This window comes from Macrobrachium rosenbergii, chromosome 9 (genome assembly GCF_040412425.1).
Source record: "Macrobrachium rosenbergii isolate ZJJX-2024 chromosome 9, ASM4041242v1, whole genome shotgun sequence".
NCBI classification, from domain to species: Eukaryota; Metazoa; Arthropoda; class Malacostraca; order Decapoda; family Palaemonidae; genus Macrobrachium; species Macrobrachium rosenbergii.
This window is the reverse complement of record NC_089749.1, coordinates 872,443-893,004: the sequence shown is the minus strand read 5'-3', so window position 1 is coordinate 893,004 and position 20,562 is coordinate 872,443. Positions and strand designations below refer to the sequence as shown.

At 32.9% G+C, this 20,562-nt stretch overlaps 1 protein-coding gene across 4 annotated transcripts in view; it reads right to left on the bottom strand.

Annotated features, from left to right (window-relative positions):
- LOC136841355 (opioid-binding protein/cell adhesion molecule-like) overlaps positions 1-18,784 on the bottom strand; it is a 54,671-nt gene extending 35,887 nt beyond the window's left edge. For 2 of the 4 annotated variants that reach the window (XM_067108288.1, XM_067108289.1), the window contains exon 1: positions 18,201-18,783. The gene's annotated coding sequence lies outside the window, so the exon portion shown is untranslated. Of the gene's footprint in view, positions 1-18,200 lie in introns of all 4 variants that reach the window. The other 2 variants (XM_067108286.1, XM_067108287.1) reach the window with 2 other exon arrangements.
- Positions 18,785-20,562: the final 1,778 nt, after the last annotated feature.

The window sequence follows — 20,562 nt, the reverse complement described above, 5'->3', positions numbered from 1 at the left end:
ACACTAATGCAAACAGTGCGCAAAGTTTAATGGAATACGAGTTTTCTGTTCTCGATAACACTTATTTTCCGAAACTCTTACATCTCTCCTTTGAATAAACTTGGGCGAGTGCAAGAGAAAAAAAAGAAATTTAATTTCGCAGGATTCAAAATATCCAAAACAGATTTTCCTCCGCTTTTGTAAAGTTTACGACGCAGTTTGTGGGACCTTGAAGGAAGTTGGAATCTCTGTCGCAAACATGATGACAAAAACAAAAAGCTTAAATACAGAGAAATGATGTAAACTTATATCATGTGAACTTCCTACATATCAAGGAGAATGAACTGAAATTCTGGCGAAGTTTGTAAGTTTATTACTGAGATATATATATATAACGGATTAACAAAACCCTTGTTGTAGTCAGGCTTCAAGATGAATAGAAATCGAATTACAGTACAGCATAGAGACAGAGAGAGCAGGTAAACTTGCTGTTAGATAGTAGATAGCTGTCAGACAGATAGGTTCTCTTCATACTTTAGTATAACGATTTCTTTCTTACACCGGAAATATCTCGACAAATCATATATATATATATATATATATATATATATATATATATATATATATATATATATATATATATATATATATATATATATATATATATATATATGTATGTATGTATGTATATATATATATATATATATATATATATATATATATATATATATATATATATATATATATATATATATATATATATATATAACATGGAAACCTTTCGGACTGTGTCAAGAATAATCCCCTGGCATGCAAGAACACACGTCAGAAATTATGATGATGACTGACGCGGACTCGACGCTTACCTGACCCCAACATATTTGTCTGAGGACAACTAATGTTTATTGTCCTTCCTTGTTAGCGAAAGATGATCCAGGGGAAATAGCCGTATAAATTCCGGAGCAACATTGCCTGCCGGCAGCAATTTGCGGAGAAATACGATATTTCCTCTTTTTCGTACGAAATTGTTCATATGGGGAATACTCTGTCAAGTTATGAGGATTCTGAATGCAAAGATATAGAGGATGTGAGGTGTGGAAGTGATGGAGGGGATATTCGCCTTACATTCTGCATGTGAAAATGTTCTGTGAACATGCTCGTGAAGGTTATGGGTGTGTTTAGGTTGGTTTTACAGAACAAAGAATATTAGTTATCAAAGTTTTGGGTTTTAGCACATGAACATATATATATATATATATATATATATATATATATATATATATATATATATATACGATATATGTACATACACACACACACACACACACACACACATATATATATATATATATATATATATATATATATATATATATATATATATATATATATTATTTATTTATATATATATATTATATTCACACATAATGAGTATATATATTCACGCGCGTGTGTATCTGCGTTAGCATGTATTTGCATATACATAGTGTCCAACATGACAGAAAATTCAGCGATAATATCATAACATCACGCAGTAATTTCACGCAAAATTCAGCCTACTCTTCATGAAAGTAATAGCCTATTGCACGTCAGTAACGTCAGCCATTGTCGAGCCCATCTCGAGATCTCGTGAGATCACAATAAAAAGATTTTTAGCGCCGCCGATACAAATTTACGACCCCGTTTTATGTCCTGTTTATGATTATACTGTGAAAGAAGAGTGAGTGGCATTGGACAGAGAGAGTCTTGATGAGGGGAGGAAAAAGTGAGATGGAAACAGAAAGCGTTTGTAGAAGATGAAGGAAGCGAGATGGAGTGAGTAGTCGAGGATAAAAGGAGTTGACGAAGAGAAGAAAATCTGAAAGGGAAATAGAAAGTGCAGGAGAGAAAATTGAAATGGAAATGTAGTGGATAAAAGGTGTTGTTAAAGAGAGAGGAAAACTTATAATGAAAACAAAGTGTGTAAGAAATGTTAGATGGATTGATGACGAGGAAAGAATACGATGGAAGTAGAAAGTATTTGTAGCAGAAAAAGAAAGTAAGATGGAGTATAGAGAGGTTGATGAAGAGAGGATATATGAGAACAAAAATAGAAAGTCTAGGAGAACAGAAATGAGACTGAGTGGTAGTGGATAAAAAGTGTTGATGAGGAGAGGAGAAATTGAGATGGGAGTAGAGAGTGTATAAGAAAGTGTTCGTGGAAAAAAAATAAAGGAAGATGGAGTGAGTGGTATGAGATAGAAAAATTATTGATGAAGAACGGAAAGAATGAGATTGAAATAAAAAGTCTGTAGAAGAAAAGAGAGATGGAGTGAACGGCATATGTTAAAAATAATAGGAAAAAATAAGATATGCATAGAAAATGTAATAGAAGAAATGATACGGAGTGAGTGGGAGAGGGTTGAAAGTGTTGGTGAAGAGAGAACTATATGAGATGGAAATAGAAGGTGTAGCAGAAAATAATGAGATGGAGTGAGTGGTATAGCATAAAAAATGTGTTGATGAAGAGAGGAAAAGTTGAGATGGAAAACTAGTGTTTGCAGAAAACAAGAAAGTGAGATATAGTGATTGGTATAGGATAGAAAAAATGTTGAAAAAATGAGAAGAAAAAAGAAAATGAGTTGGAGTGAGCGGTATAGGATAATAATAATTATTTACAAAGAGAAGAAAAAATTACACTGGCTTAGAAAATGTGGCAGAAAAAATGAGATGGAGTGAATTGTAGAGGGTGTTGATGAAGAGATAAATATATGAGATGGAAATAGAAGGTGTAGCAGAAAATAATGAGATGGAGTGAGTGGTATAGCATAAAAATGTGTTGATGAAGAGAGGAAAAATTGAGATGGAAAACTAAAGTGTTTGCAGAAAACAAGAAAGTGAGATATAGTGATTGGTATAGGATAGAAAAAATGTTGATGAAGAAAGGAAAGAATGAGAAGGAAAAAAGTGAGTTGGAGTGAGCTGTATAGGATAAAAATAAGTATTTACAAAGAGAGGAAAAAAGACACTGGCATAGAAAATGTAGTAGAAAAAATGAGATGGAGTGAATTGTAGGGGTTAAAAGTGTTGGTGAAGAGGGGAATATATGAGATGGAAATAGAAAGTGAAGCAGAAAAAATAGATGGAGTGAGTGTATGGGATAAAAATATGTTGATGAAGAGAGGAAAAATTGAGATGGAAGTAGAAAGTGCTTGTAGAAGAACATGAAAGTGAGACGGAGGGAGTGGTAAAGGAAAATATGAGAGGGAAATTGCAAGTGTAGGAGAAAAAATTAAATGGAGTGACTGGTAGTGGATAAACATTGACGATGAATAGAGGAGAAATTGAAATGGAAATAGAAAGTGTTTGTAAAATAAAAAAATGATAAAGAGTGAGTGGTAGAGGTAAAAGTGTTCATGGGGAGAGGAAAAATTTAGATTGATATGGAAAGTGTTTATGGAAGAAAATTTGAGATGGTGTAAGTGGTAAACAAAGATTTGCCGAAAAGAGGGAAAATAGACCTGGAAATGAAAAAACTTTTTTTTTTTTTGCAGAAGAAAAAGAAAGTGAGATCGAGTGAGTAGCACAGGAAAAATGAGATTTAAATAGAAAGTGTTTGCGGAAGAAAACGATAGTGAAACGGAGTAAATGGCATAGAAAAATAATAGTGAAAAATGCAAGACAAGCTGAGGTAAAAATACAGAATGTCTGTAGAAGACAAAAGTTGGATGGAGAAGGAAAAAAGGCGAATAATTAGGGGGGGAAAACTGAGGGATTGAGGAAAAAAGATGGAAAGAGAGTGAAGAGAAGAAAAGATGAGTTTATACGAAGAATGTGATGAAATGAGAGAAATAAGGCGAGTACGAGAAGGAAAAGGTAAGGAATTGAAGGATGAGACTGTGAAGGGGAGAGTTTATATAGAATGAGTAAGAGAGGGAATGGAATAAGGAAGAGAGAAAAAAAATTAAAGTGATAGGAAAGAGTGAGCTGTAGAAGGAAAGAGAATGAGAAAAAAAAACAATTTGTAGGAAAGAAGAAAGTAACAGGAAAGTGATAAAAAAGACAATAAAACAAAGGCAAGATGAATAAAAGGCTGGAAAACTCTAGGAGCGAATAAATTTACGTAGCTCTTATTTAATATCTTGTCTGCATTTTTACTCCTCTCTCTCTCTCTCTCTCTCTCTCTCTCTCTCTCTCTCTCTCTCTCTCTTCCTCCGGAATGACGGACTGCATATCAAAAAGGCGCAATAAGTGGTGGAAATATATTCAAGACTTCAGTTTTCCCATCTGCGTGTGAGAGCAAGCGCGCGTGTATTACATATGGAATGGAAATTATATCGTTAAAGATGAAAGTTAGGCAATTTTTACAATGTTTTCTCTAATGGTGACAGAAATTTACTGTAATATTCGCAGCTTTGTTAATTTTGCTGGTCCGATGAAAAATCACTGGCTCTGTATCATGATCAATTACTGCTGCAGTGTGGGGCCTGCGGTGGGAGGTTGAAATTAACATATATTGGAAGCTTGAATTTCAATTCAACGGCCCCTGTGTGCTTGTTCCATGTGAATAGGTTTCATCTACTGAAATAATAATAATAATAATAATAATAATAATAATAATAATAATAATAATAATAATAATAATAGTGCAATTGTGTTCTGTTTTGTAATTCTTAACGTACAACGGACTTTCGGGAACTTTTAACTCCAAAAATTCTCACTTTAAATTTTTCTGCTCGTCATTCTAAATTCGGTAATATCACGTGAAAAAGCCACTCACTATGCACAATTCACTCTTCATAACAATGAAGACCACACAAGAATTGTAACTGATTGTATTAATTTAAACCAAAGTTCCAATTGACTGTTAATTCTTATCGTTAGGTTAAGTTATGAAAATGATGGAGATATAAAAGAGAGATTAAATTCAAGAAGGGAAAGTGGAAGGTTAGGAGTCTCATCTGAAGAACGGAGAGGAACCCCCCACCCCCCACCCCGACCCCCGAGTGAACTGTAAAGAGGAAACGCAATGTAATTACGTCTTGGAATTATGAAACGCTAATAATTACTACGAAAGATTTGTCATGATGGGAGCGAAGGAGAAAGAAAGATTTATATCCTCTTACTAAATAATATAATTTCTAAGAATAACGCATCTCCCCTACATTGTTAGACCAGTAAAATGAAATACGACGCAATAAATCACCCGGATACTTTAGGGTAATAAATTTCAGATGTTAAAGACTTGACACAATCAAAATGCAGTCTTGGCAAGAGACGACATAACGTCTGAGTCCTTTGTTTAATTATACATAATCATGAGGGGGATGAATTAAGTGGAAAATTGAGAAAATTATTGTTTTATGCAATTGTTTCCAATACGGTATATTAGCCAATTGGTAGGTTTAGAGGTCAGTGTGGCTATTACTGTGCATTGAGTTCCGGAATACGACTAGTAGAATCAAATTAGAAAGGTATAATTAGAGCCCAAATTCACATGTATAATTATGTACGTATGTGTTATACATGAGTGTGAATACGTTTGATATATATATACACACATGTATCTATGTATTTATATATATATATATATATATATATATATATATATATATATATATATATATATATATATATATATATATATATATATATATATATATATATATATATATATATATATATATATATATATATATATACATACATATATATATATATATATATATATATATATATATATATATATATATATATATATATATATCTTACTCAAACGTATTCACACTCATGTATAAACAAATACATATATATATATATATATATATATATATATATATATATATATATATGTATTAACACAGGACGTCTACTTTTTCATACCTTCTTTTGTAAGGTATTAGTTTCCTGTGGATGTTTATACATACAAAATAGCAGCAGCAACAATACCTATAATAATAATAATAATAATAATAATAATAATAATAGTAATCCGCTTCTCCGTATACTTCATATACGCCAGTTTTCATTTCTCCAAGTCCACTTTACATTAGTCAGCGTAATGAATATACGAAGTTGCGTAAAATATCAATAAAAAACGCCCTATTACAACATTCACTCTCCGGCACATCAAAGCTCACGCGTTTTTAATGAGAACTTTTGAGACGTCAGTAATGACTAGACCATGTTCTTATTTTTCGTTATTTTTAAAGGAGACGAAAACCCTAAGACATTTGCCGGCAGCGGATTTGTCACGGAACGGCACTGTATGACGAAGTGAGAATAAAGTTATTCATATTATTATTGTGTATATTCTAATTAGAATTTAAAAAAGACGAAGATAAGTATGAAATAAATAGAACAAAATTTTATAGAGCAGAATTATAAGGTAAACTTTAAGCAAGGGAGTGTTCGTTTTGCAGACAACTTCATTACTGTTCATCAAGTTTCAGTGTTAGCTAAACTCTTGCAGATGCTTCTGGATAATAAGAACGTACGGTTTTAGTTTGATTCCAAGACAAAAATAAAAGTACAAATGAGGGATAAAGGGGAAGAGATATATATAGGTATATATTTTCGTACTAGGGCACTGAAGGTCTTCTTTTTGAATATTCCATTGAGAAAAGTTGATATGATGTTATTTACGTAAAATAACACGGTACACGATACAAGATCGAATCAGTAGAACGAGGAATAGAAATGACGTTGAATTCGTATATTGTGGCAAACAATATTTTAACTGAACAACAAACGCAAAGTCGTTTGTATAAATAGCAAATTTTATCTTAGTGGATTCGCATCCTAATATTTAGATCATGTTTTTAAAATGTCGTCATACCCTCTTTTAAATTGTACGTGTTATAAAAAACATAGTCACTTTTAAACTAGATCAATAGTAAAAAAGAATGATGGTAAATGAATAATTACGGTTATTGACTTATCAAATTGTCTTCATAAATTTGAGATGGTAAATGAATAATTATGGTTATTGACTTATTAAATTGTCTTCATAAATTTTCTCAATATAACTTCGTATCACTGGATTATGCAGTGGTACACTCAATCGCATTTCACCTGCCCACTTAGGTATTAACAAATGTGTGTGGTGCATATGTATATGCAAAAACTCGGAAGCTTATTATTCATCTGCCTTGATATAAAGTCATAATGACGCCTCAGGGTAATGGCCTTTGGTCTGCAAGAGTGACAGCGATACCCATTCAATCTCTCCGAGCCCACGAAGTTGTGCGCACACCATTTTTACTAATGTGCGGCGGGACCAGTACTTATCAAACTGATTTTATCATGTCGGTCAGTCACAGCTTTGATGCCGATATCTGCAATCTTATTTTAGATGATTTTTTTTATATGACTTTAAGTCGTAGTCTGCACTTCCTGTCATTCTAGAACTTGGAAATATTTATTGATAGCATAGACAGTAAATGTCTAAAGATGAAACAATGTTCACTAATGTTGAGAAAACCCCGTTGTGCCATTTCGTCTACCATTAGGAATAAAGTAAGGATATAATCAAATCTACATTACTTGACAACAGTACTAATAATGTTAACCTCTTTATTGGCACACACACACACACACATTATTATCACACACACATATATATATATATATATATATATATATATATATATATATATATATATATATATATATATATATATATATATATATATATATATATATGTATGTATGTATGTATATGTGTGTGTGTTATCAAAGATGCGATTCAGATAAGCACAGCATCAACAGAATCCGTTTGTCTCAACAATATTTTACCCATTTGGCCGAAAACTTTCCTTTCATGTTAAATCAATATTCAACGATCTGGGTTTCAGAAAATATTTTGGCAACGTCGCTCTGTTTAGAAATCTTTATCATTTCATCCTTTTCAAATGGTTTAATTATCAATAAATGTGATATCTGATAGAAATAAAAGCATCCAGGCGGTTATTTATTCCATATATAGCTGTGTTTTTGGAGGCATGTGTTAGGCTTCCTGGACAAGGTCATTTTAGAAAAATAATCCTCCTTTTATTAAATAAGGATTGCTTACGAAGGTGTCTTCAGGTTACAAGAATACAAATAATAAGATTAGAAAAATTCAATATGTCAGTTTCAGTAATTTTGTTTGCTCTTTAAATAGAGGCGGCTTGTCATATAGAATTTCAAAATAAACTTGACATTGTCAGAATAATTTGTAGTGAGGCTGACTTGCAATTATTTATAAATATCAGCGTTACAATGTCTTGCCCTTTGACAAGACAAGGTTTTGCTTTTATATTACTTCACTGCAAATTGCGAAGATGCAGTACATGTGTAAACGCTTAATATTGCACAAGCATGCAATTGTACATCGAAGGGCAATGAAAAATAAAACTTGCAATATGTCGCAAGGGATAATTAAAACAAACGCTCCAAGCTAAAAGACTGGTCACAGACAGGTTGTATTGAACAGTCCTCCTTGCACTGAAGTTAGCAGAATCGTGGAACTGTGTTGAAAAGTATGTACACGTATTAACACATTTAGAATTATGCGCCAATACGCAAATGCACACCCATACACAAACAGATAGGAAGTCGATTGAAGAAGAGTGGAAATGTAGAATGCTAGAAATGAAAAATATGAAATAAAAAGTTACCGTTCTCTTCATGCACACGCACATACACAATCACATACGCTGTTACACGAATACACACCTAAACATACGCAGGTAGGAAGTCGATTAAACAAGGTTGATCATACAGAACATCAGATACAGGAAATAATGAAAAAGATAACATTCTCTTCCCCCGCGGTGTCTATCTGGCATTTAGAAGTTGGCAAACAGACAGGCAAGCGTAAACAAATTCGCTTAAGTTCTGTACTCGATTTCACGACACTCTCGCTAATGATTTCCTCTTCTGCCCACACACATCTTCCACATTCATAATGTTATTCATTTTATGATTGCTTTGATGGCCATTTTCGTTTCGTCACAATGTCTGTCTGTGACATTTCCGTATATTTATTTACTAGCGTCCGTTTACTTGTTAATATAAAAGAGGGGCGCGACGGCAAGGCCAGGAGTGCCGTCCATAATGACCGTCATTTAAAATAGGGTCGAGACTACAAATCTTATATAAAACCAGTATGCGAAAGAGACAAGGCCCGGGCTAGACAACGGCAGACGTGAACGGAGTTTATCACCCTTAGCTATCGTTATTAGAACAAAAGTTACCCACCTATTTTTTTTAAGACATAGAGATGACTTTGTTTTGTACTATTTCCTTTTCGGAATAAACTGAAGATTATAGAATGAAACAGGTTACCGAATAAAGTGAAAAGATTCCTTTACAAAAAAGGTAGGCTAACAGGAACAAGAATCAAGAAAAACAGAAGAGAGGGAATTCCATAGCTATGCTGGAGTGGGAATGAAACAGCGAGTACAAAAAAAAAAAAAGATAAGACGGAAGAAGATGGGAGAAATCCAGAGCAATGACATAAAGAGAGAAAGAAGCGTTACATATAAATATTGTCGATAAGAGAATAACAGACAGAATTTCATAGTATGACAAAAGAAGATAAAATGAACTTTCTTTGTGTTTATGAAAACACGAAAATGAGAGCTTCCACATCCCGACCTTAGAGGAAACTTACATGGAATACGTGTTCGCATTTCATCATACTCCTTTTAGACTCTTAGGTAATTTTCTTTTGGATTCAAGTCCTTCGGGACAAAAACAACGTACGCCAACAACAACAACAACAAAGACAATAATTGTAAACCGCGAAACCAAGGACACGGTTGTCGCGTTTTGTCTCTTCAGCTTTAGTAGGTGGTGGGTCAGACATCAACGATTCAGTCCACAGAAGGAATTATTTCATTCGACCTTATGTGTGGCCGTCGTAGGTGCCAATTTACGATAGCGCCAGGCTGGAGCGAGGTACGAACATTTAATCGTCCATCATAGGATGCATGTGGACTGGGAGAAAGATGGGAAACTCTTAATTTAAAATGCGTTTTCTCTCTCTTTCTCTCTTTCTGTCTGTCCGTTTGTCTTACTCTCTGACACACACACACACACACACACACACATACACATATATATATATATATATATATATATATATATATATGTATGTATGTATGTATGTGTGTGTCAGAGAGACAGACAGACAAAGTGAGAAAGAAAGAGAGGGAAAATGCATTTTATATACACATACATACATTTATTTGTGTGTGTGTGTGTGTGTGTGCTTCTGAGAGAGAGAGGGAGAGAGAGGAGAAATTGAGAAATGTGAGTTTTCCCACGGAAAAAATTCGAACAAAACGCGTATCAAAAAGCCAATTCAAAATGCAATTAACTTCTTTATTAAATCGAGAGGATTCGTATCTTATCGAATTATTTTTTGTTTTGTTTGCCAGTTAATCAAAATTGATTCCCGTCTAATAAAAATATACACAAAACTTCTTCCTTTTTCCCTTTAACTTTCGAAAATGTGATGCGTCTCGTCAAACCATCTTGGTGTTTATCTTTGCCGTGACAGGTATCTTTCGGCAAAGGGCCTGTTTGTGTTTTGTATAGAAGGTCGATTTTCGCCTCGTCTCTCAGCGAGCGTGCTAGGGTTTGAAATGCCAGTTTGTTCTTCATAAAAATCTCTCTCTCTCTCTCTCTCTCTCTCTCTCTCTCTCTCTCTCTCTCTCTCTCTCTCTCTAGGTTTTGACTGACTGCACGTTATAGAAAATGCAACCTCCTTTCTCTCCTCCTATCAAAATGAAACATAACCCCCCACCCCACTCTCTCTCTCTCTCTCTCTCTCTCTCTCTCTCTCTCTCTCTCTCTCATTGGTTTTTGACTGACTGCACGTTATAGAAAAAGCAACATCGATTTCTCTCGATTCTGTCTGTTCATAAAGACTTAATCCAACCGCATCATGCAGCATCGACGGAAATGGTTGTGATGAAAGTTTCCTGTGTATGATAAAAGTTTTGTAATCCCTTACAATTATTACACCCTTCTAAGTATTTTTGTATCTTTGCAAGTTTTCGAATTGTGTGGGAAATAAATGAAGAACCCTCTCTTTCGTGGCTGGATGCGATCCACACCATGACAGGCATAGGTATAGAATTAGAATATTTCATTGTTAAAAAACGAAAGCAAAAATGGCAATATCATACGAGAAACTTTTGTTGCTGAGGTTGTTGAATAAATAATGAATAAATAATATATGAGGTCCATTAGTAAATTCTCTCATCACCGTTTAATGAAAATTTAAAGAATTCTACACCGTATAAGGATTACGAAGAATAAGATATGTTAGCCTGAAATGACTAGGTACAGGCAGTTAGAACAAGAATTATGTATGAATTGTTTACGCATTAGGTTCTGTACGCCTCTGGTTTGAATGCTCAAATGCGTATAAATCTGCAAGATTTAAAATTTTTCAATTCGGTTGGAGAGAGAGAGAGAGAGAGAGAGAGAGAGAGAAGAGAGAGAGAGAGAGAGAGAGAGAATGAGAATGGGTGTCAGTATTGAAAGCAACATTGGTTTGTTATTTTAAAAAGACAATATTTGTTACTCTCTTTTAACGTTTAGCAACGTAAGAAAAGCGTTCTTGATGTTTTAAGAAGAGTGCACACCTACATCTCGTATTTCAGTTTTGTAATAAAAATTGGCATTTATACGTCCTGCAAGTAATGAATTGGTAAGGTCTACAGTCTCCTCTTCCTTATCTTTTATTCCCTTTCTTTATATATTTTATGTTATTTTTCCTTCCCAATTCTTGATGCTAACTTGAATTTCATTGAAGAATCTGGTCTGCTTCACTGTATTATAAATATTTTGTAATCGCTGTTTTTTTAAGTTTTTTAAAAAGATGTTAAGGTTCAAGAATGGGTCTTTTGCTATACATACAAATTGTAAAGGTACTTCAATCTTAATGTTCTTAGTATAAAAACATTGTTTTCAAAATACATGAATCGTAAACATATATTAGAAAATAATTAGTTAATGCTTATATCAAAACAAAGAATTTCCCTAATTTAACAATCACAATCTGATCGTTTCTTTTTGATCCTAACCCGAAGGGTAATTTAATGGCGACTTCATCAGATAAAACTGATGAAGAAAGAGAACGTAATTGTAGAAAATTACACGATAATGATGATTTTTCCTTTATAAAGGTAATTAACGCGAATAATGCTTTAATTATAAAAAAAAAAATATAGACACTCAATTAAACTAATTTTAGACTTGAAACATATGGAGTTATATGCACGTTACCAAAAATAGTGCTTGGAAATATAGGTTATCGAATAAAAAGTAGAAAATATTTAAAATCTACTGTGTTATCGGAGATATTGGAAAATTGTGCCTAGCTTAGAAAAAATTAGGTTCGCCAAAAATAGTTTTCTATGTGATGGTAAATATACTAAATAAAACCTGTTAATGATAATTCATTTACCGATAATGGTCGGATAAATAGTGATTTGATGACGTTTCTCCAAAGCTGCATAAAATCCAATACACCAATACTCAGCTTTGTGCTTTTGATCACTTTCATCTTTAGGAGATTAAATGTATCACAATATTTTTTTTTAATTCGGCGATATTTTTCTTAACTATAAGGGCCAATACATTACATTTTTACAAATTAACATATGCACATAAACCAAAGGTAGAAGTGCAGTTTAGTGCCTAAGTGATTTTCTGTCATCCTGACAGTGATACCTGTATGTATGTATGTATGTATAACGTGTGTATGTATGTATGTATGTATGCATGCATGCATGTACGTATGTATGTATGTATGTATGTATAAACAATAAAAAAACAATCCTAAACCATGTGGTATAATTAAAATCAAGTAAGGAACCAAAAAATACGAAACTGAATAAGGTGCTATAGATATTAATAAAAGGGTGATAAATATGATTTACGTGGTATATTTTAAGATATAATGTTGTCCATTTAAATTTGTGGAAATATATAAAATATCGAACAATTTATTTTTGCAAACTGCGATCGATCGAATAGAAATATTTGTGGCCAGAGAGATTTTCCAACGAAAGTGAATGTCCCATCTCGCAAAGGAAAACTTGTGTATTTTGGAACAGAAAATGTGCTATTTATAAAACTACTCTTTTGAATACCTTCAATTTGGATATAAATCTGTACATTTATAAAGCTGCTTTCTTGAGCTCTTAAATTCCGAATTAAATTCATGGTCTTTTATAAAACTACTTTTTTGAGCTCCCAAATTTGGGAGTAAATCCATAGCCATTATAAAAATACTTTTTAACACGGTTGAATTTAGATATAAAACCATGGCCCATGTCATCTCTTATTTCTTGAGTTCCTTAAAATGTGGAAATAAGCAGGGCTATTTATAAAGCTGCATTTTTGAGCTCATAAAATTTGAATAAAAGTAATGGAGTCTTAAAATACTTATTTCTGTGTCGCTTAGAGTTAAAAATAAACCCAAGAGCATTGTGTTGAATAACACACAATATCAGTCAATAACCTTTGAAATAGTTAAGAACTGGAAATTGTATTTTAGAATAGAAATCTCTATAGCCGCATGATAAAAATTCAGAGAAATTTAAACAAGTTCCTTTTTCATGATCATTTTTATCAAGCTTCACCAGAATTATTATTCAACATAAATAGCTGTGATGGCGCATGATAAAAATAATACTGAAAATGGAAGTAGCTTGATTTTTTAACATATGCGACTATAAAGATTTTAGAATTTAAGTTTTAATTCTCTGCTACATCAACATTAAAGATCATTGATTACTGTTATATATTTCGTTGTTACCTAAATAACCAACGATGAAGTTGCCGGAACTTCACGTAAATTAACGAAGTAATGATTTGTTCTCATAATAGATAATTTTTATAATTTCTGCTGACGGCGTTACTGGAAGATGATTTCTCTACTAAAATGAACCGTTCTTTTTATGGCATAAGCACTGTTCCTGTTACTACTAACACAACGATTATTATTATTATTATTATTATTATTATTATTATTATTTACAGAGAGCACACATTTATATGGAATATACGGTAAAAAGAAAAGATCATAACGTGTTATTAATAGGATGGTATGTTTGTGTGTGTTTGTGCGTGAGTGTATGAGAGACAAACACACAAGCTGAACTATTAACCTGTACCAAATAATTCCATTTTTATCCACGCAAATATGGACCATCAGAAAGAACATGTTATCCAAACAGTGAATTACCTCGCTTAAGAATACGTATGTGTGTGTGAGTGTGCAAGGAGAGAGAGAGAGAGAGAGAGAGAGAGAGAGAGAGAGAGAGAGAGAGAGAGGCACGACTGCATTTCACCTGGTAATTTAAATTTCAGACAAGTGCATACGAATCTTTGGAAAGGGTTTATTATCTTCAAATGTGAGATGTCTTTTTCAAGAGGGCATCTCATTACCCGGCAAATGAAATAAGTTTTCCCCCAAAAGGAAACTTCTAAACGAGACGATAAAATGTCCTCATAGAAATAAGCTGCCACTTCCTCCTGCTCCTCCTTCCCCCATCCTTCTGCTAACCCTCCGCCCCTTTTCTAAGTCCCCCCAGCCATCGCCCCCCCTCTCCCTCCCTTCTCTTTCGTCGCCTTCTTTAAGCATAATTAACCTCTCAGCCTCCCTCCAAAAAACCTCCAGGAATCGGCCTTGAAGGAGTAATTGCTCTCTTCAAACACGAGACGCCCTATCCAGGAAGCCAGTGCAATGTAATGGACAAAAATAATGGGGTGTAAAAAGGCTTTGGATATGCACGCGTACACAAATGGGAATATGAGGGAGGTTCCAGGTATTAAGTGCATTGCTCAAGGAGTCTTACGTCACCGGGGGGAACATGGTTCGGTTCAGTGATAGAAAAGTAGGGTTTCATTTTATGATATTATACAAGTCTGGCGTAGGTACACGCCCACAGTAAAAGACTTTCCATTACTGGAAATAATGTAGAATGAATGTTGATGAAAATGAGATAATCACCTGTACATAGGTACAGTAGAGATTCAGAATACTTTTCAGTGCTTAAAAAAATATGTGAACTAAACTGAAGTGTGCAAGAGAGTAGAAGTGCGCAATACTTTTCATGTACTAAGATCACTAATGAATAGTAAACCACTTATGATATTCACCTGTACATTGGTTCTTAATAAGAATGTGCAAGAACTCATCCTATAATTTCCAAAATTGAGACATTAAAAATGATAGTACAACACATGAGGTATTTTCCTGTACGCAGGTGGAAGTATATAGAACCTTAAAAAAAATAAAATGCATTATTAAAGAACGCATCAGTTCAAAAAACACGGAGGAGGAAGTAAATAGCACGTTCAGTACAACTAAAAAAAAGCCTTACTGCATATACGCACACCTACGCGGCATGGATTACAGACATCTTGCAAAAAGGATGAAAAGAAATCATCTGGAGCCACTCTGTTCTGACTCATCGATGGTTATATCTATTTAAGAATATATTTTGCCGTCTTAAGCTTGTTTCCATGCACTTCCGATAAAAGGAAATGCAGTAATTCAAGATTTTTTTTGTAATAACAATTTGGAACTAACGTGGACTAAAGGGCTTACAAGAGAAAAATAGAAATGTTTTGGCTACAGTGATAGAATGAAATTGTTTTTGTTGAATTCTTAAACTGGTGTAGAAAACGGTTTTGTTTGAAGGTTTTACTTGACCATAAATTTTAAAAAATGAGAAAATCGTTTTAGAAAGATGTTTTTTATCAACATTATACTCGAGCAAAATTCAAAAATAAATGAGAAAATCGTATCTGAAAACGACAATTTTACAGCGTCTTCTCTCGGGGGACTGAAATTAGCCCTTTCTCCTTACTAAAAAAAAACCCGACAATCCTCACCACACCCCTCCCTATCCAAAAAAAAAAAAAAAAAAAATCAAGCGTGATCAGCAAGTAATTTTTTTTCGACTCTCAACCGGAACATAAACACTACGAAAACAAACCATTCGTCTTCCAACCAGGTGAGAAAGAAATATGGAGACACCTTGCCTAAAACGTTCCATTTTCTCTTCCTATTCTTTGTTTGCTTTGTCCATTTCCCCCTTCCGGAATTTGCTGTGGCCATTTCCCCCTTCCCACATTTCCTCTCTTCATTTCCCTCATTCGCTAACCTTATTTCCTTTTCCCAATTTAGGTTCATTTTCTCTTTCCCATCTATTAACGTTACTCTCGGCCTCCCAGTTTTCCGCGTTAATTTCGCTCGTGCCGATTCAACAATCTCATTTCCTCTTCCCGAATTAGTTGTTTTTTTCCTCTTCCAATATTAGCTACGATCACTTCTCATTTTACATAATTGTAAAATAAAAATTAATAAACACTAGATTCTTGAACACACGCGCTTCTTCTTCCTTGAATCTTATAAGCTTCATTTTTTGAGCAGGCGTGATGTCGCTCCACTATAATAGAACTCCACCATTGTATTGTCCGTCACACCAACCCCTTCATATTTTTTTTTATTATAGAGTAATTTTTTTACTAATTAATTATTTTATTAATCTTATTTTTTTATTAATAATTCAGTTTTATCCATTTTTCATTATCGTTTACCCATTTTTCATTAATGAATATGATAATATGCCGAAACTCATTCAATAGTATCTAGATGTAAAATACATAAAAACGAATTCTTCGGATGTAATTCAAATCTGTGACTCCTTACATTGTTTTGCCCAGTTATATCCGGAATGTAAATACAGTGCTCTTTTTTGTAAACGGAGATTAGAAACTTGTCGTAACAATCACACACGCACATATATACATACATGAATACATATACATACACATACATATTATATATATGCACATATATATATATATATATATATATATATATATATATATATATATATATATATATATATATATATATATATATATATATATATATATATATATATATACACACACAAACAAACATACAAACATGAACATACATATACATGTATAAATATTATATATATATATATATATATATATATATATATATATATATATATATATATATATATATATATATATATGTATATATATGTATGTATATATGTATATATATATATATATATATATATATATATATATATATATATATATATATATATATATATATATGTGTGTGTGTGTGTGTGTGTGTGTGTGTGTGTGTGTGTGTGTAAATGAGGGAGAAGTGAACAGATAATAAAAATTATGTAATTATGTGTAATGTACACATCCGTGTTGTATAAACGCCAAAGACAATCATAATGTGAGAGTAAGACACGCTTTCTCCAGCATGCTTGTTCTACCGTCACATAGGAATTTCAGGTTCACTATTGTTATCTTTATTTTCTGTGAAGAAAAAAATCTTTCAACAGGGCTCACAGCACCCGAACATGTCCCTCTCTCCATTTCCACCCCCCCAACCCCCAACCCCCCAGAAAAGCTCCTCATTGACATTAATTTACTTAGCAAAATTTACGGTGCCATCATAAGGTGCACAGTATTATTAACATTCTATAGTCACCCAAAGTCACTATTTCCTCATGATATCAATGCGGTTTAAATCATCGTAATAGCTTCCTGGACTGAAGTGGAGCAAGCGATAATATAACATAGGGAAGGATGGATTTTCTACGGTAACGTAATTGACTCATTGTTTCAAAATCTACGACAAGGGTATTAACGTGAGTAGCCTACAGGCGATACTCAGACATATACTGTATATATATATATATATATATATATATATATATATATATATATATATATATATATATATATATACTGTATATATATTTAAATTATATCATACTATATATGAATTTCTGTTTATTCTAAGTTTGTTTAAGAGCCACACGTACACACTATATATATATATATATATATATATATATATATATACACATAAATACAATTTTATCCGTTAATAAGCTGATATTTAGGGTGCATAAAGATGTTACTATTAAGAGAAAACAGTTGGGTAAACGCTTGTTACCAAACCGTGTTATATTTACTTACTGACAGGGAGATTGCATGTTTCTATGTATGAATGTAATGAATTAACTTACCGACCCACTAACCTGAAACATAAGAAAAAGACATTTTTTATAGTCATGTCATTCAAAAACTAATAACTTTACTTGACATTTTCGAAAAATAATGCTTATTTGTTTGAACAAGAACACTTCTTTTTTATTTACCAGCCTTTTGCAGCTGCCCAAATTTATGAAAAAGTTGAAGGTTTCTTCTTTTAATTAGCAATATCACTGAAGAAGAACGAAAGTCCGCATGGCAGAGACCACATCATTTCTAGTCAAAGTTTTTTTTTTTATGTAAGTATCGGAATATTCTTGCTATTATTAACTTTGTATTATTTGAGATCCATCGGCGAATTTTGGTCATGAAGGAATTATTCAGTTGATTTTGAGAAGGGATTTAAGAATGCTAGAGACTGCGGCCGTGGCAGAAGGCTGAGCCAGCCGAAGTAATAATTGCGAGAAAAAGTAACAGTTGTCTATAAGTTTGGAAATACTTTCACCCTTCTGAAATGAGAAAAAGTCCAACTTCGAAAACGAATCATATAATTTTCATCTTGATTTCCTTTTCCATATTGAATTTCGATAGCACCACAGATAAGAAATAATTCAGTAAATGCATAAATCGCTCTCATGCATCGGGAGATGCCGCTGGCAGAAAAGAAGCGACTTCCAGCGAGTGCGACAGTGCCAGAGAACGGTAAGGGTGGGAGAGCGACGTACAAACGTCCGAACGACCTGGAAGCACAGCAACACTGAAAGGCGGAGGAGGACGGGACGTGGAGGAGGGGGAGGAGGGGGGGGGAGGAGGCCAGGCCAGGCGATCGGGTCGAACTAACTCTAGATCTGCAAAGTGGCTGCTGCGCCTCATGGCCGAAATCAGGTTCTGTGTGCGCTTCCCTATCTATATCTATACAGCAGTATAGATTTCACTCACTGCTGCTCCTTTCGGCCTCTTGAACTAACTTCTATGATCTAACTTGGAGAGAGACTTTTCCTTCCATTTTTCTATTTTCGACCAGCGTCAATTTTACGGTTTTTTGGCGTTTTGACACCCAACCAATGTCTCGTTTAAGTCTACCCAGGCGATATAGATATTGTTATACTCTCAAAAAAGTTACTGCCTAGTTTTATAGACCCAGCCGTTGTTTCATTATGTTTACTCAGTAATAAAGATTATATTTTGCTATGAAACGTGATACTATTTTATATAAATATATTTTTTATCTTTATTTTGGCCTGTGGCGAAAGTACTATAATTTACTGTGTGAGATTTTTTCGCAAATTCTTTTATCTAGATGTTTTTCGAACTTATTTTTTATGGCATTTTGATGCCCTTCACGAGTTCGTCTATAGCTACCCAAAAGTATGGAGTTATTCATCGTGTTGAAAGTAATAATAAAGTTTTGCAATTTAATCACTTCTGTTCCTGTTTCTGTACTTGTCAGTTATTCCTCGCAAACTCATAAAAACTTTCTATTGTCCCTTACTAGCTGCAAATATTCAGTAATTCTTCCTTCATTTGTTTATCAATTTGCTCGGTTATCGTTATAAGCATATAGTTCTATTTTCCTTGATTTCTCAACATAGTTCTGTCGAGTTATTGTAACTATTTCAGTACAGATAGTGCGAGTATATCTAAAGTATTTTGTTAGCCTATTTTCCCCTCAAACGAATTTGTTATCGGTTGTTTTACTCTGGTTTATTGTGGAAATCCCATGATGTATTATTCTTTGATGTCGCTAGTAAGTCTGTCCCTCAAGGATATTTCACACTTAGCATTCTCTTTGAAGTTTTTATGAAAATAGAATGCATATGTCAAAGCCATCCTGATTAATTCTTCATACACACACATACACAAACTATTATATATATATATATATATATATATATATATATGTATATATATATATATATATGTGTGTGTACTGTATATATGTACATATATGTATGTATACATAGTATATATATATATATATATATATGTATGTATATATATATATTAATATATATATATATATATATTATATATATATATATATATATATATATATATATACTAATATATGAATAATATATATATACACAGTATATATATATATATATGTATACATGTATATATATATATATATATATGTATATTTATTAATATATATATATATATATATATTTATTATATATATATATATATATATATATATATATATACCGTATATGTATCCTGAATTAATATACCTCTTTTTCTTTCCGGAAAAAATAAACACCCATGTCACCCATAGAAATGAAGACGAAAATACAATTTAATCTGTAACTTTCCTTGAACAAATAAAGCAACAGGAATACACGATGACAGTCCTACCAACCTCTAACCTGACATCCCCACAACGAAACCAAACAAACAGATGGAACAGAAATCCATTTTTATAGAAGATAATAACAATACGTAAGCACGATAAACCTCCCCGATGCTTTGCCAGGTAGACGTATTACATGACAGTGTATTTGATTATAGTCTCCCTAGCGAGCT